This window comes from Carcharodon carcharias, unplaced genomic scaffold (assembly GCF_017639515.1).
Source record: "Carcharodon carcharias isolate sCarCar2 unplaced genomic scaffold, sCarCar2.pri scaffold_1105_ctg1, whole genome shotgun sequence".
In the NCBI taxonomy this organism is placed as follows: domain Eukaryota; kingdom Metazoa; phylum Chordata; class Chondrichthyes; order Lamniformes; family Lamnidae; genus Carcharodon; species Carcharodon carcharias.
Genome location: NW_024470969.1, coordinates 6,152 through 18,944, shown reverse-complemented (window position 1 = coordinate 18,944; position 12,793 = coordinate 6,152). Strand labels below are relative to the sequence as shown.

Genomic DNA, 12,793 nt, shown 5'->3' with positions numbered 1-12,793 from the left:
TAAAAACACCCGGGGTGGGGGGGGGGGAGGGGGTAAACTTTCTTCTTTTAGGGGGACCAAACTGAAACCGGAACCTGCATGAGAGCCGCCATTACTGAGCGGAAGCGGCGTCACTTCCGAAGGGGCCTCGCTACCCATCGGCCCCGGCGACAGGCTGGACGGCTCCCGCCCCTCCCGCGCGCTTCCACACACCAGCACCCTCCCCAGGCCCAGCCCAGCCCCGCCCCCTCGCTACCCATCGGCCCCCGCGACAGGCTGGACACTTCCCGTCGGCCCCCTCCCACCGCGCTCAACACTGGTACACCTCCCGGCATCCCCTGCGCCACACCCCCCCCCCCCCCCCCCCCCCCCCCACTCCAGACCGTCACAGCTCCCATCAGCCTCCTCGATCTCTTCAGGGGAGCCACAGGATCATTTATGGATAATATTACATAACAACAATATTCTATATTGTGTAAATAATGACTAATAATTATAATATTAAATTATAATTATGAATTATCAGAATTATATGAATTTAATATTTGATTAGTATTAATATTTATTGATTATAACAATGAATGATCACAATTATAGCATTAATAATGTAATATTACTACCAAATATTCAGTTATGAATAATCAAATAATAATTTACTATCAATAATATTATTAACATTAGTACTAAATTAATGTAATATTTCATTAATATTGAATATGTGGGTATTAATAAATTGATTGATTATTAATAATCAATTAGTTAAATATTTTATTAATTCTATAATTGTGACCATTATTTTATTTATATTAATTGTTAATTAATGATATTAATTAACATTGAATGATATTTCTAAATAAATTTAATATTTCATTAATATTTGTGTATCAACAAATTAATATTATTGTTAATTAATGATAATTGCTCTAAGTTGCATTGATATATGCTGAAAAATAATTTGTGCCCATTTATTAATAGTGTACAATAACAATGAAATAAGTATATTAAGGGTTAATAATTACTAATATATTATAAATAAATCATAAATAGTGATCACAATTATAGTATCAATGTTATAATTAATTACTATCAAACATTCATTTATGAATAATCAATAAATAACAATTTACTATTAATTAATCATTAATTTAACCAAAGCAATAACTGCTGGTAACTACTTAATAACTAATGATATTATTAATAATTTAATATTTGATAATTAAATAATAATCGCTTGCTCTTACAAAAACTGAGTATTGCTGAACAAAGACAAAGTTTTTCATCTTGCTTTTAAAAGGGAGTAACAATTTACATTGCATGAGAAAATAATTTGTTCAAGCATTGCACATTTTGAATTAAACAAAAGCGCCTGAGGCAATTGTTCCCTGGTGCATTCTCCGTGCCAATACCTCAACCAAATCAGCACCTTTTTCTCAAGCAATATAAATTGTTGCTTCCTCTGAAATTTGGTATCCTTGTGATTCTGTCCTGATGAGTGCCAGGCCAAAAACTTCAACATGTCTCTTTTCTCAGCATAACAACAGTTCTAATATTAATAACATTAACCATAACTATTGTAGAGCCTCAGAAAAGGTACAGCACAGAGAGGCCATTCAGCCCATCATGCCTGTTCCAGCCAGAAAAAGAAACGAGGGGCTCATTTTAATCCCACTTTCCAGCACCTGGTCCGTGGTCTTGCGGGTTACAGTGCTTCAGATGCACATCCAGGTACCTTTTAACTGAGTTGAGAGTTTCAGCCTCAACCACTGATTTAGGCAGCAAATTGCAGACGCCCACCACCCTCTGGGTGAAAAAGATTTTCCTCATGTCCCCTCTAATCCCACCATATTAGTTGATATCTTAATAGCTAATAACTGCTGATGAATTGTAATATTCCCTCCCCTGTCTGGGGCAGAGGGGGAAGAAGGGGAACATTTCTGCAGGCAGTGGTCTCAAGCCAGGCCTGTGGGCCCTTTAGCAAGCTCGAGGCCCACCCGTGTGCTGAGCCATTGCGGGCTGTTCGGCATGGGGGGGCATCACAGCCTCATCAGACTCTCACGCAACTTCCTCATGGGCTGGACGGTCAGGAGCGATGACTCCAAGTAATCTATTCCCCCACTGTGACCTGCACCCCCCCCCACCCCACAAAGTTTCATCAGTCCTGCACAGATGTAGCCAGACCTGCTGAGTATTTCCAGCGTTTTCTGTTCTTATTGTAGATTTCCAGCATCGGCAATATTTGGCTTCCCCTCCCCCAGGAGGCAATAGCATAGCAGTATTGTCACTGGACTAATCCAGAAACCTGGGGTAATGCTCTGGAGACCTGGGTTCGAATCCTGCCACAGGAGATGGTGGAATTTGAGTTCAATAAAAAAATCTGGAATTAAAAGTCTAATGATGACCATGAAACCGTTGTCGATTGTCGTAAAACCCCTTTAGGGAAGGAAATCTGTGCCTACACGTGACTCCAGATCCACAGCAATGTGGCTGACTCTTCAATGCCCCCTGGACAAAGGGTAATAAATGCTGGCCTCACCAGCGGTGCCCGCATCCCATTAATGAATTTTTAAAAATCACCGATACAGCACTCTGACTGGGTCCACATACCCAGCACAGCCTGGGCGGCCTTCTAACCTGCTCCGTGAGGCTGAATTATTCACTTAATAACGATTACAAGACAAAAGCAGTTTGAGATGGAGTGTTTTAATCATGTTACGGACAGGAATAAAAGGGCCCAGCGTTACAGGGACAACTCCAACTCCGCATCAATTCTTATCCAGTGGTCAGGGAGCAGTGCAGGAGGGAGCACAGGTTCGACGATTTGTTGCCCACGCTTCCAGTGAGGGTGCCCAGTCAACTCTGCGCCTCGTTTTGTGAGGCGGGGGGAGGATTCTGTGCCAGCAGATGGGACTGGCTTGTGTCGAGGGTGAGGGAGTGTCTCAGGGGAGGTTCCATGCCTCAGTCCTATATATCCAGATCATCGTCGGGGTCCTCATCATCGATGTCGTCTGCTTGGTCAGGCTCGTAGTATATCCTCCCCTCTCCAGCTCCGCTGTCCAGCAGCGACATCTTTCTGCAGAGGGGTTGAAATAACAGGGCAGAGGATTAGTTGCTCAGGAAACTCACCCTGTTTGCGCTCCCCACGCCCCCAACACCCTACCAATCTTTCTGACTCGCTCGGGCCACATTCACTCCCCCGCCCCGCCCCCCACCGCCCCCGTCAGCCCAGGTGCATTCCCCAGTTTGTACCGGGTAAGATAGCAGAGCAGTAAACCGGCTCTGATTGGTCCCTGTGATGAGGGCCGTGACTGGTCCCTGTGATGAGGGCTGTGATTGGTCCCTGTGATGAGGGCCGTGACTGGCCCCTGTGATGAGGGCCGTGACTGGCCCCTGTGATGAGGGCCGTGACTGGCCCCTGTGATGAGGGCCGTGATTGGTCCCTGTGATGAGGGCTGTGATTGGTCCCTGTGATGAGGGCCGTGACTGGTCCCTGTGATGAGGGCCGTGAGTGGTCCCTGTGATGAGGGCCGTGACTGGTCCCTGTGATGAGGGCCGTGATTGGTCCCTGTGATGAGGGCTGTGATTGGTCCCTGTGATGAGGGCCGTGACTGGTCCCTGTGATGAGGGCCGTGACTGGTCCCTGTGATGAGGGCTGTGATTGGTCCCTGTGATGAGGGCCGTGATTGGTCCCTGTGATGAGGGCTGTGATTGGTCCCTGTGATGAGGGCTGTGATTGGTCCCTGTGATGAGGGCTGTGATTGGTCCCTGTGATGAGGGCTGTGATTGGTCCCTGTGATGAGGGCCGTGACTGGTCCCTGTGATGAGGGCCGTGACTGGTCCCTGTGATGAGGGCCGTGATTGGTCCCTGTGATGAGGGCCGTGAGTGGTCCCTGTGATGAGGGCCGTGATTGGTCCCTGTGATGAGGGCCGTGAGTGGTCCCTGTGATAAGGGCCGTGATTGGTCCCTGTGATGAGGGCCGTGATTGGTCCCTGTGATGAAGGCAGTGATTGGTCCCTGTGATGAGGTACGTGATTGGTCCCTGTGATGAGGGCCATGATTGGTGGTGTGTAGGGTTTCAGTGGGGGGGATGGGGGTATCGCGGGACTGGGCGGGGGGATGTCGGGTCATTCTGGATGTAATTTTAACCAGCCGGGGCTCCTGTTCCCGATCGCTACCTGCCACACGGGTTCAGATGCAATAAAAATGACCATAACCAACAACCGAGCTTCTTGAGTGTTGTGGGAGCTGCACTCATCCAGGCAAGTGGAGAGTATTCCATCACACTTCTGACTTGTGCCTTGTAGATGGTGGACAGGCTTTAGGGAGTCAGGAGGTGAGTTACTCATCGCAGGATTCCCAGCCTCTGACCTGATCTTGTAACCACAGTATTTATGTGGCTGGTCCAGTTCAGTTTCTGGTCAATGGTAACCCCCAGGATGTTGATAGTGGGAGATTCAGTGATGGTAATGCCATTGAATGTCATGGGGTGATGGTTAGATTCTCTCTTATTGGAGATGGTCATTGCCTGACACTTGTGTGGTGTGAATGTTACTTGCCACTTGTCAGCCCAAGTCTGGATATTGTCCAGGTCTTGCTGCATTTGGACATGGACTGCTTCAGTATCTGAGGAGTCGCGAATGGTGCTGAACATTGTGCAATCATCAGCGAACATCCCCACTTCTGACCTTATGATGGAAGGAAGGTCATTGATGAAGCAGCTGAAGATGGTTGGGCCTAGAACACTACCCTGAGGAACTCCTGCAGTGATGTCCTGGATCTGAGATGACTGACCTCCAACAACCACAACCATCTTCCTTTGTGCTGGGTACGAATCCAACCAGTGGAGAGTTTTCCCCTGATTCCCATTGACTCCAGTGTTGCTAGGGCTCCTTGATGCCACACTCTGTCAAATGCTGCCTTGATGTCAAGGGCAGTCACTCTCACCTCACCTCCGGAGTTCGGCTCTTTTGTCCATGTTTGAACCAAGGCTGTAATGAGGTCAGGAGCTGAGTGGCCCTGGCAGAACCCAAACTGGGCATTAGTGAGCAGGTTATTGCTAAGCAAGTGCAGCTTGATAGCATTGTTGATGACCCCTTCCATTACTTTACTGATGATGGAGAGTAGACAGATGGGGCGGTAATTGGCCGGGATGGATTTGTCCTGCTTTCACTAGACAGGACATACATGGGCAATTTTCCACATAGCTGGGTAGACGCCAGTGTTGTAGCTGTAGTGGAACAGCTTGGCTAGGGGCGCGGCAAGTTCTGGAGCACAAGTCTTCAGTACTATTGCTGGAATATTGTCAGGGCCCATAGCCTCTGCAGTATCGAGTGCCTTCAGCCTTTTCTTGATATCACGTGGAGTGAATTGAATTGGCTGAAGACTGACATCTGTGATGCTGGGGACCTCTGGAGGAGGCCGAGATGGATCATCCACTCGGCACTTCTGGCTGAAGATTATAGTAAATGCTTCAGCCGGATCAGTTCATTTTAAATATGAAATCGATAGACTTTTGTTATCTGAAGGTGTTCAGGGATATGGGATGAGGCCGGATCAATGGAGTTGGGAGGCAGATCAGCCACGATCTCGTTGAATGGCAGAACAGGTTTGAGGGGCTGAATGGCCTCCTCCTGCTCCCAGAGAGATGTCCCGGGAGTTCCAGACTCACTTACTTCTCAGCACTGAAGTGATAGGGCAGCGGCACCCGCTGCTTCGCCTCGAGTTCCTTATCTGTCAGCCGCAGGTTAAAGGTCAAATTGGCTGCTGGGTCCACCTGCTGGAGGGAAAAATCAAAACTAAACTCCAAGAGGAAGGTGAAAGGGATCAAACTGCCGGACCGCGGAGAGAGAGGGAGGCGGGGGGGAGAAATACAGGTTGCAGCAGAGTGGAGAGAGAGAGAGTGTGAGAGAGGGAGGGAGGAAGGGATAGAGAGAGAGAAAAACAGGTTGCAGGGCAGTAGACAAAGAGAGAGTGTGAGAGAGGGAGGGAGAGAAGGAGGTAAGGAGGGAGGGAAGAAGGATAGAGAACAAGGGAGGGAGGGATAGAGAGAGAGAAAAACAGGTTGTAGGACAGTGGACCGAGAGAGAGTGAGAGAGGGAGGGAAGGAGGGAGGGAGAGAGGGAAGAAGGATAGAGAGAGCAAGGGAGGGATAGAGAGAGAGAAAAACAGGTTGTAGGACAGTGGACCGAGAGAGAGTGAGAGAGGGAGGGAAGGAGGGAGGGAGAGAGGGAAGAAGGATAGAGAGAGCAAGGGAAGGCTAGAGAGGGAGAAAAACACGTTGCAGGACAGTGGACAGAGAGAGAGTAAGAGAGAGGGAGGGAGAGACGGAGGGAAGGAGGGAAGAAGGATAGAGAGAGCAAGGGAGGGAGGGATAGACAGAGAGAAAAAAAGATTGCAGGACAGTGGAGAGAGAGGCGGGGAGGGAGCGAGAGAAAGAGAGAGCACGGAGGGAAGGATAGAGAGAGAGAAAAGCCGATTGCCGGAAATCAAAGGGAGGGAGAGAAAGAGGTTGGGAGAGCGAGGAGAGGGGCGGTAGGGAGGGAGAGGGGCGGTAGGGAGGGAGAGGGGCTGGTAGGGAGGGAGAGGGGCTGGTGGGGAAGGAGAAAAACAGATCACAGGAGTTGGAGAGAGAGAGAGAGAGAGAGAAAGAGTAGAGGGGGTGATGACCAAATGCAGAGTGAGTGGAGGCGAGAGATACAGTTACAGACAGAGAGACACAAATAGACATTTCAGTGGAAGACCCAGATGAGAGGCAGGAATAGGAACAGGGGACAGGGGCTCAGCAGCACAGACATTGACTCACCGACACTGCATCTCCTCCTCCTGCAGGTTCTCCCCCCAGGCTCGGCCACGCTGAGGTTCTCAAAGTGAACCTGTCCTCGACTGTGAAATATTCCTCCTGTCAGCCAAAGGGAAATAGGTTAACCGTGGGCTCGAGCCCCAGCTCCGAGTCGAGCCCTCACCCTGACCGCATCTCGATGGGGCCCCGTCTGTCTCTCTGCCAGCCTAATAGCCTGGAAACTGCAGACGGATAGAGAGAGAATCTGCAATTCTGTAGCGCCTTTTGTCCCAAAGCGTCTCGCAACAAACTGAGTCACGTTTACACCTTGTTGTAACGGTGGAAACACGGCAGCCAGTTTGCGCACAGCAAGATCCCACAAACAGCAATGTGCTAATGACCTGATCATCTGTTTTTAGTGATGTTGATTGAGGGATAAATATTGGTGCCAGGACAGTTGGGCAAAACCTCACCCCCGCCTCTCGAAACCCACGAATCAACCCCCACTTCCAACCTGCTCTTCTTCAGACGGTGACATCCACATCAGATGGCAGAATGCGACTTAGTTTAACACTTCATTTGGATACAACACATCCAACAGTGCGGCACTCCCTCAATACTGACCCTCCGACAGTGCGGCACTCCCTCAGTACTGACCCTCTGACAGTGCGGCACTCCCTCAGTACTGACCCTCCGACAGTGCGGCACTCCCTCAGCTCCAACCCTCCGACAGTGCGCCGCTCCCTCAGCGCCGACCCTCCGACAGTGCGGCACTCCCTCAGCGTCGACCCTCCGACAGTGCGGCGCTCCCTCAATACTGACCCTCCGACAGTGCGGCGCTCCCTCAATACTGACCCTCCGACAGTGCGGCACTCCTTCAGTACTGACCCTCCGACAGTGCGGCGCTCCCTCAGTACTGACCCTCCGACAGTGCGGCGCTCCCTCAGTACTGACCCTCCGACAGTCCGGCGCTCCCTCAGTACTGACCCTCCGACAGTGCGGCGCTCCCTCAGTACTGACCCTCCGACAGTGCGGCACTCGCTCAGTACTGACCCTCTGACAGTGCGGCACTCCCTCAGTGCTGACCCTGTGACAGTGCTACACTCCCTCAGTACTGACCCTACGACAGTGCGGCACTCCCTCAGTACTGACCCTCCGACAGTGAGGCACTCCCTCAGCGCTGACCCGCCGACAATGCGGCACTCCCTCAGTACTTACCCTCCGACAGTGCGGCACTCCCTCAGCGCTGTCCTCTGACAGAGCTGCACTCCCTCAGTACTGACCCTCCGAGAGTGCGGCACTCCCTCAGTGCCGACCCTCCGACAGTGCGGCACTCCCTCAGCGCCGACCCTCCGAAAGTGCGGCACTCCCTCAGCGCCGACCCTCCGACAGTGTGGCACTCCCTCAGCGCTGACCCTCCGACAGTGCGGCACTCCCTCAGCGCTGACCCTCCGACAGTGCGGCACTCCCTCAGCGCTGACGCTCCGACAGTGCGGCACTCCCTCAGTGCTGACCCTCCGACAGTGTGGCACTCCCAAAGCACTGACCCTCCGACAGTGCGGCACTCCCTCAGTAGTGACCCTCTGACAGTGCTGCACTCCCTCAGTACTTACCCTCCGACAGTGCGACACTCCCTCAGCGCTGACCCTCTGACAGAGCTGCACTCCCTCAGTACTGACCCTCCGACAGTGCGGCACTCCCTCAGCTCCAACCCTCCGACAGTGCGCCGCTCCCTCAGCGCCGACTCTCCGACAGTGCGGCACTCCCTCAGCGTCGACCCTCCGACAGTGCGGCACTCCCTCAGTGCCGACCCTCCGACAGTGCGGCACTCCCTCAGTACTGACCCTCCGACAGTGAGGCACTCTCTCAGTACTGACCCTCCGACAGTGCGGCACTCGCTCAGTACTGACCCTCCGACAGTGCGGCACTCGCTCAGTACTGACCCTCCGACAGTGCAGCACTCCCTCAGTACTGACCCTCTGACAGTGCGGCACTCCCTCAGTACTGACCCTCCGACAGTGCAGCACTCCCTCAGTACTGACCCTCGAACAGTGCGGCGCTCCCTCAGTACTGACCCTTCGACAGTGCGGCACCCCCTCAGCGCCAACCTTCCAATAATGCAGCACTCCCTCAGTACTGAGCCTCTGACAGTGCGGCACTCCCTCAGCGCTGACCCTCCGACAGTGCGGCAGTCCCTCAGTACTGACCCTCTGACAGTGCAGCACTCCCTCAGTGCTGCACTAGTCTCCTCATCTCAGTGACTGCTGCTGCACTGGCTTCTGCAGTTAAATAGCCATAGCTGAGGCCCACACAACAGGAATGAACACATCGCTCAGGATAGTGAGAGCTGTACCTAACCAAGTGTCTGAGCAGGCTGCAGGGTAAAGGGGGGCAGTCTGCAGGGTAAAGGGGAGCAGTCGGCAGGGTAAAGGGGAGCAGTCTGCAGGGTAAAGGGGAGCATTCCGCAGGGTAAAGGGGAGCAGTCTGCAGGGTAAAGGGGAGCACTCTGCAGGGTAAACGAGAGCTGCCTGCAGGGTAAAGGGGAGCAGTCTGCAGGGTAAAGGGGAAGCAGTCTGCACGGGTGGGAAAAGGGGAGGAATCTGCAGGGTATAGGGGAGCAGTACACAGGGTAAAGGGGAGACATCTGCAGGGTAAAGGGGAGCAGTCTGCAGGGGTGGGTAAAGGGGAGCAGTCTGCAGGGTAAAGGGGAGCAGTCTACAGGGTAAAGGGGAGCAGTCTGCAGGGTTAAGGCGAGCAGTGCGTAGGGTAAAGGAAAGCAGTCTGCAGGGTAAAGGGGAGCAGTCTGCAGGGTTAAGGCGAGCAGTCTGCAGGGTAAAGGGGAGCAGTCTGCAGGGTAAAGGAAAGCAGTCTGCAGGGTAAAGGAAAGCAGTCTGCAGGGTAAAGGGGAGCAGTCTGCAGGGTTAAGGCGAGCAGTCTGCAGGGTAAAGGGGAGCAGTCTGCAGGGTAAAGGGGAGCAGTCTGCAGGGTAAAGGGGAGCAGTCTGCAGGGTAAAGGGGAGCAGTCGGCAGGGTAAAGGGGAGCAGTCGGCAGGGTAAATGGGAGCAGACTGCAGGGGTGGGAAAAAGGGAGCAATCTGCAGCATATAGGGGAGCAGTCTGCAGGGTATAGGGGATCAGTCTACAGGGTAAAGGGGAGCAGTCTGCAGGGAAAAGAAGGGGAAGTCTGCAGGGTAAAGGGGAGCAGTCTGCAGGGAAAAGAAGGGGAAGTCTGCAGGGTAAAGGGGAGCAGTCTGCAGGGTAAAGGGGAGCAGACTGCAGGGTAAAGGGGAGCAGACTGCAGGGTAAAGGGGAGCAGACTGCAGGGTAAAGGGGAGCAGACTGCAGGGAAAAGGGGAGCAGTCTGCAGGGTAAAGGGGAGCAGACTGCAGGGTAAAGGGGAGCAGACTGCAGGGTAAAGGGGAGCAGACTGCAGGGAAAAGGGGAGCAGTCTGCAGGGTTGGGTAAAGGGGAAATGTCTGCAGGGTAAAGGGGAGCAGTCTGCAGGGTAAAGGGGAGCAGTCGGCAGGGTAAAGGGGAGCAATCTGCAGGGTAAAGAGGGGCAGTCTGCAGGGTAAAGGGGAGCAGTCTGCAGGGTAAAGGGGAGCAGTCCACAGGGTAAAGAGGGGCAATCTGCAGGGTAAAGGGGAGCAGTCTGCAGGGTAAAGGGGAGCAGTCCGCAGGGTAAAGGGGAGCAGTCCGCAGGGTAAAGGGGAGCAGTCTGCAGGGTAAAGGGGAGCAGTCTGCAGGGGTAAAGGGGAGAAGTCTGCAGGGTAAAGGGGAACAGTCTGCAGGGTAAAGTGGAGAAGTCTGCAGGGTAAAGGGGAGCTGTCTGCAGTGGTAAAGGGGAGCAGTCCGCAGGGTAAAGGGGAGCAGTGTGCAGGGTAAAGGGGAACAGTCTGCAGGGTAAAGGGGAGCAGTCTGCAGGGTAAAGGGGAGCTGTCTGCAGTGGTAAAGGGGAGCAGTGTGCAGGGTAAAGGGGAGCAGTCCGCAGGGTAAAGGGGAGTAGTGTGCAGGGTAAAGGGGAGCACTCTGCAGGGAAAAGGGGAGCAATCTGCAGGGTAAAGGGAAGCAGTCTGCAGGGTAAAGGGGAATAGTCTGCAGGGTAAAGGGGAGCAGTCTGCAGGGTAAAGGAGAGCTGTCTGCAGTGGTAAAGGGGAGCAGACAGCAGGGTAAAGGGGAGCAGTGTGCAAGGTAAAGGGGAACAGTCTGCAGGGTAAAGGGAAGCAGTCTGCAGGGTAAAGGGAAGCAGTCTGCAGGGTAAAGAGGAGCAATCGGCAGGGAAAAGGGGAGCACTCTGCAGGGAAAAGGGGAGCAACCTGCAGGGTAAAGGGAAGCAGTCTGCGGGGTAAAGAGGAACAGTCTGCAGGGTAAAGGGGAGCAGTCTGCAGGGGAAAGAGGAGCAATCTGGAGGGGAAAGGGGAGCAGTCTGCAGGGGTGGGTAAAGGGGAGCAGTCTGCAGGGTAAAGAGGATCAGTCCGCAGGGTAAAGGGGAGCAGTCCGCAGGGTAAAGGGGAGCAGTCCGCAGGGTAAAGGGGAGCAGTCCGCAGGGTAAAGGGGAGCAGTCCGCAGGGTAAAGGGGAGCAGACTGCAGTGTAAAAGGGAGCAGTCTGCAGGGTCGTTAAAGGGCAAAAGTCTGCAGGGTAAAGGGGAGCAGTCTGAAGGGTAAAGAGGGGCAATCTGAAGTGGAAAGGAGAGCAGACTGCAGGGGAAAGAGGGGCAGTCTGAAGGGTAAAGGGGAGCAGTCTGCAGGGTAAAGGGGAGCAGTCCGCACGGTAAAGAGGGGCAGTCCGCAGGGTAAAGGGGAGCAGTCTGCAGGGTAAAGGGGAGCAGTCTGCAGGGTAAAGGGGAACAGTCTGCAGGGTAAAGGGGAGCAGTCTGCAGGCGTAAATGGGAGAAGTCTGCAGGGTAAAGAGGGGCAGTCTGCAGCGTAAAGGGGAGCAGTCTGCAGGGTAAAGGGGAGCTGTCTGCAAAGTAAAGGGGAGCAGTCCGCAGGGTAAAGGGGAGCAGTCCGCAGGGTAAAGGGGAGAAGTCCGCAGGGTAAAGTGCAGCAGTCTGCAGGGTAAAGTGGAGAAGTCTGCAGGGTAAAGGGGAGCTGTCTGCAGTGGTAAAGGGGAGCAGTCCGCAGGGTAAAGGGGAGCAGTGTGCAGGGTAAAGGAGAACAGTCTGCAGGGTAAAGGGGAGCAGTCTGCAGGGTAAAGGGGAGCTGTCTGCAGTGGTAAAGGGGAGCAGTCCGCAGGGTAAAGGGGAGCAGTGTGCAGGGTAAAGGGGAGCAGTCCGCAGGGTAAAGGGGAGCAGTCCGCAGGGTTTAGGGGGAGCACTCTGCAGGGAAAGGGGGAGCACTCTGCAGGGAAAAGGGAAGCAGTCTGCGGGGTAAAGGTGAGCAGTCTGCAGGGTAAAGGGGAGCAGTCTGCAGGGTAAAGGGGAGCAGTCTGCAGGGTAAAGGGGAGCAGTCTTCAGGGTAAAGGGGAGCTGTCTGCAGTGGTAAAGGGGAGCAGACAGCAGGGTAAAGGGGAGCAGTGTGCAGGGTAAAGGGGAACAGTCTGCAGGGTAAAGGGAAGCAGTCTGCAGGGTAAAGAGGAGCAATCGGCAGGGTAAGGGGGAGCAGACTGCAGGGTAAATGGGAGCAGACTGCAGGGGTGGGAAAAAGGGAGCAATCTGCAGCATATAGGGGAGCAGTCTGCAGGGTATATGGGAGCAGTGTGCAGGGTAAAGGGGAGCTGTCTGCAGTGGTAAAGGGGAGCAGTCCGCAGGGTAAAGAGGGGCAGTCCGCAGGGTAAAGGGGAGCAGTCTGCAGGGTAAAGGGGAGCTGTCTGCAGTGGTAAAGGGGAGCAGTCCGCAGGGTAAAGAGGGGCAGTCCGCAGGGTAAAGGGGAGCAGTCTGCAGGGTAAAGGGGAGCAGTCTGCAGGGTAAAGGGGAACAGTCTGCAGGGTAAAGGGAGCAGTCTGCAGGCGTAAATGGGAGAAGTCTGCAGGGTAAAGAGGGGCAGTCTGCAGCGTAAAGGGGAGCAGTCTGCAAGGTAAAGGGGAGCAGTCCGCAGGG

General features: G+C 53.6%; 1 long non-coding RNA gene across 1 annotated transcript; it reads right to left on the bottom strand.

Moving 5' to 3' along the window:
- Window positions 1-2,663: 2,663 nt before the first annotated feature.
- Window positions 2,664-6,920, bottom strand: LOC121275156. Its single transcript, XR_005942365.1, has 3 exons — window positions 6,780-6,920; window positions 5,650-5,753; window positions 2,664-3,049 (listed from the first exon to the last, which is right to left on the bottom strand). It is a non-coding gene; the product is annotated as an uncharacterized LOC121275156 (long non-coding RNA).
- Between the last annotated feature and the right edge of the window lie 5,873 nt (window positions 6,921-12,793).